Here is a 5,091-nt window from a genome sequence, read left to right as displayed (position 1 = left end):
ATGTATATTTATCTCTAAATATCCATCTGGGCTTGATTCCAGAACCCCCACAAGAGACCAAAATCCACCAGTACGCAAGTCCTTTATATAAAATACCATAGTATTTGTATATGATGTTATATACTTCCTCCTGTATACTTTAATTCATCTCTAGATTACTTATGACACCTACTACAATGTAAATGCTATGTAAATAGCTGTAAATGTAATGTAAATGCTGTGTAAATTATTTCCTGCATGTAGCAATTTCTAATTTTACTTTTTGTAGAGTTCTGAATTTATTTCAATATTTTTGAGTCATGGTTAGTTGAATTTGCAGACAAAAAACCCACAGAAATGTGATACAGCATAGCCATGTTTCAGAAATAAGACAAATTGAAAATTATATAGGGAAGAGTGACATGTAATCAGATTCTAAGACTGGTTGGGCTTGAATCATGAAGAGTCTTAAATATCACAATAAATTTACTCAGTAAGCAATTAAAAACAGTTTAGCAAGGTGTAATATAATCATATTGTTCTTCAGAATGACTGTTCCAGTCACTAAGAGGGATGAGCAGAGGGAAACCTATTTTAATAATCCAGGAATATAGTTTTGGTCCTGGGTTGATCCTATGGGAACCGAACATGGTGAAAGCCAGAAGCAGTTCTGAGAAGGACCCATTAAGATGAATGAGTTGGATTTGGGGGGTAATGAAAGAGGAGATTTCAATGATCATTGCAGCCTTTGCATAAAGCAAAATAATAATGATAATAATGGCAATGGCATTAACTGAATACAAAGAAAGAAATGAAACTTTCAGGGTTTTTTGTAGGAAATGATAATATTCATTAATATTATGGAGAGTTTAGTGTATGCCAATTAGTTTTCTAAGTGCTTTACACATAATAAATCATTTAATCCTCAGAGCTATCTTGTGATGTAAGTACTCTTGTTATTTCCAAAATATCAATGAAGAAAGTGAGATTAGAAATTGACCCAATATTAAAAGTTATTAAATGGCATGGACAAGGATTGAGACTCATTTAGTCTAACTCTAGAAAGTGAAAGTATTAGTTGCTTAGTCCTGTCCAATGCTTTGCAACTCCATGGACTGTAGCCTGCCAGGCTCCTCTGTGCATGGGATTCTTGAGGCAAAAATACTGGAGTGGGTTGTCATTCCCTTCTCCAGGAGATCTTCCTGACCCAGGGATAGAACCCTGGTCTCCCACATTGCAGACAGACTCTTACTGTCTGAGCCACCAGGCAAGCCCAGTCTAACTCTAGGATATGTGCTAATCAGATCAGATCAGATCAGTCGTTCAGTCGTGTCCGATACTTTGCGACTCCATGAATCGCAGCACGCCAGGCCTCCCTGTCCATCACCAACTCCCGGAGTTCACTGAGACGCACATCCATTGAGACAGTGATGCCATCCAGCCATCTCATCCTCTGTCATCCCCTTCTCCTCCTGCCCCCAATCCCTCCCAGCATCAGAGTCTTTTCCAATGAGTCAACTCTTCGCATGAGGTGGCCAAAGTACTGGAATTTCAGCTTTAGCATCATTCCTTCCAAAGAAATCCCAGGGCTGATCTCCTGGACTGGTTGGATCTCCTTGCAGTCCAAGGGACTCTCAAGAGTCTTCTCCAACACCACAGTTCAAAAGCATCAATTCTTCGGTGCTCAGACTTCTTCACAGTCCAACGCTCACATCCATACATGACCACAGGAAAAACCATAGCCTTGACTAGACGGACCTTTGTTGGCAAAGTAATGTCTCTGCTTTTGAATATGCTATCTAGGTTGATCATAACTTTCCTTCCAAGGAGCAAGCGTCTTTTAATTTCAAGGCTGCAGTCACCATCTGCAGTGATTTTGGAGCCCAGAAAAATAAAGTCTGACATTGTTTCCACTGTTTCCCCATCTATTTCCCATGAAGTGGTGGGACCAGATGCCATGATCTTCGTTTTCTGAATGTTGAGCTTTAAACCAACTTTTCCACTCTCCACTTTCACTTTCATCAAGAGGCTGTTGAGTTCCTCTTCACTTTCTGCCATAAGAGTGGTGTCATCTGCATATCTGAGGTTATTGATATTTCTCCCGGCAATCTTGATTCCAGCTTGTGTTTCTTCCAGTCCAGCGTTTCTCATGATGTACTCTGCATACAAGTTAAATAAACAGGGTGACAATATACAGCCTTCACGAACTCCTCTTGCTATTTGGAACCAGTCTGTTGTTCTATGTCCAGTTCTAAATGTTGCTTCCTGACCTGCATACAAATTTCTCAAGAGGCAGATCAGGTGTTCTGGTATTCCCATCTCTTTCAGAATTTTCCACAGTTTATTGTGATCCACACAGTCAAAGGCTTTGGCATAGTCAATAAAGCAGAAATAGATGTTTTTCTGGAACTCTCTTGCTTTTTCTATGATCCAGTGGATGTTGGCAATTTGATCTCTGGTTCCTCTGCCTTTTCTAAAACCAGCTTGAACATCAGAAATAGCTAATGTTAACTCAGTGGTCTACTGGCTTTCAGTAAACAGTAGCCAGGTGTTTCTCTCTTTATCTCTGCTTCTTTGAAATGCATAAGACCATCTAACATGACAATTATAACTGCATATTTTTAGGTTTTTTAATGTATGTAAATGCAACGTCTGTAAAATAGTACTTCAAATTGGCAAGGAAAAATGGAGATATACAGAAATAATGTTTATGTGTTTCATTGGAACAGTCAGTATAAAGCTGAAGTAGATTATGATAAGATGTAAACTACAAGCTCTAGAGAAATTTTAAAAGACGTTAAGTGGGATGGTTTGGGGAGGGAGGTGGGAGGGGGGTTCAGGATGGGGTACACGTGTATACCCGTGGCGGATGCATGTTGATGTATGGCAAAACCAATACAATATTGGAAAGTAAAAAAAAAAAAAAAAAAAGTTCTTGAAAAAAAAAAGACAGTAAGAAAATAATTTTTTAAATTATAATTAATTCATCAATGTGCAAATATCCAGTGATAAGATATATAGGTCCTGGGGATGTAATGTACAGAATGGCGACTATAGCTAACAATGCTGTATTGTAAACTTGAAGATTGCCAACAGCATACATCTTAAAAGTGTTCATCTCAGAAAAAAAAAAAATTAACCCTGTGGTGATGGATGTCAACTAAACTGTATATGGCAATAATTTTGTGATGACAATGGTATATGCAATGACATAGATCATTAGGTTGTGTACTTAAAATAATACAATGTTATATGTGAATTTTATCTAATGATTCAGTGGTACAATCCTCGCCTGCCACCTGAAGGCCTAGGTTCAAATCCCAGTCCTTGGAGCCACAGCATCCCCTTTGGGCACTCCAGGTGGTGCTAGGGGTAAAGAATCTGCCTGCCAATGCAAGAGATGTAAGAGACATGGGTTTGATCCCTGGGTTGGGAAAATCCCCTGGAAGAGAAAATGCACCCCACTCCAGTATTCTTGCCTGAAAAATCCCATGGGCAGAAGAGGCTGGCAAGCTACAGTCCATGGGACCACAAAAAAAGTTCAGACAGGACTGAACATGCACACACATAATTAATATAAGAGGAATCAAAATATTACAATGTAAAATACTCACTTAATATTATTACAAGGACATGGTTCGATGATTATGGAGTCTGGCAAAGCCCAAAATCTGCAGAGTCAATGTCCCAATTCAAGTACAAAGGCCAGAAGGCTGCTGTAAACCCAGAAACAGCTGATGTTCCAGTTCTAATGCCAAGAGGCAGGAAAATTCTCTTTTATTTGGGAGAGAAGAATCTTCTTTACTGAGTCTTCCAGTTAGATATCAATCTCATCCAAAAACATCCTTTGGAAACATCCATTGTTTGACCAAATATCTAAGCATGTCATGACTCAGTCAAGTTGATATATTAAAATTAACCATCATAGACCAAATATCTAAGCATGTCATGACTCAGTCAAGTTGATACATTAAAATTAATCATCATAGTGTATTTTCTAATTTTGTGATCCTATTTTGCCTTTTAATGTCCTTAATTCTACCAGTTGCTTCCAGAAGAGACTTCTTTCTTTTTGACATTTTCTCCAACATCCTATTGTATGTCTGATATTTGCTTTAGAAGTCTTTTAGAAATATCAAACTTAGAATGTCCAAGGCAGAACACTCATTCCTACAGTTTCATTAAGAACAATGAAGGAATGCAAAAGTGATGGAAAATGGCTAACAACTCACAGTATTATGATAAATTATTTAGAGACAAAAGCAAATAAACATACTAAGATGTGTAAGATATGGTTTTGGTACCTAGGAAAACATGACATTTTAACATCTGTAAATTCATTTGTAATTTGAAACTCAGTTCTTATCAGCATGACTCTTACAATATTAAAAAATTAACAAACCAAAAGTCCCATGTATACTAGTTGTTTGAAAATATCATGGCTATTTGATACAATGCATTCAAATGACTGATTCAACTTTTTTTTTTTTTTTTTTTGAGTATTCTGGTAATCTTTCAGCTCAGTAACAGCCACCCTCCCCCAACACACACACACACACACCAAGAAATTGAGTCAGAGATAAATTACCAAGTTTAGTTTCAATTACTCTGTGATATTTGGCATTTAACTGGCATACAGAAAGTAATCATTCATGCATACATTAATCATCATAACTATTGTCCTGATGATGATGGAATATATGATTTCTGTGGTTTTTCATTCTTATGTTTTCTGTGTTTGATGTATTTATACACATTTTAGAGATGGAAGCTTTCATATATTTAATGAAAAATTATCGCAAGAAAGTAGAAAAAAAAACTGGATAGACTAATTCCAAGTAATGTACATCAAACAAATTGGTTTGAACACTATCACACCAAAAGAGCAATATAGTTCTTGCAGTTCAAAATTTAAGTCAGTAAATAATTACTGAGCATCTTCCAGCTGCAGAGTCCTAGGAGGGTATTCAGAGATATCAACTAGTGGTATATTTCCTCAAAAAAATTAAGTCTATGAAAGACTGAGGTGACAAAATAATGTAGAAATATGACAAATATTGTATAAACACACCTGTATGTGTGTGAGAAAGATTTAACTTTAATCTTATAAAG

The sequence above is a fragment of the Bos indicus x Bos taurus genome, chromosome 11, assembly GCF_003369695.1.
Source record: "Bos indicus x Bos taurus breed Angus x Brahman F1 hybrid chromosome 11, Bos_hybrid_MaternalHap_v2.0, whole genome shotgun sequence".
Lineage (NCBI taxonomy): Eukaryota > Metazoa > Chordata > Mammalia > Artiodactyla > Bovidae > Bos > Bos indicus x Bos taurus.
The sequence above is the reverse complement of the archived record's forward strand: the minus strand, read 5'-3'. Positions refer to the sequence as shown.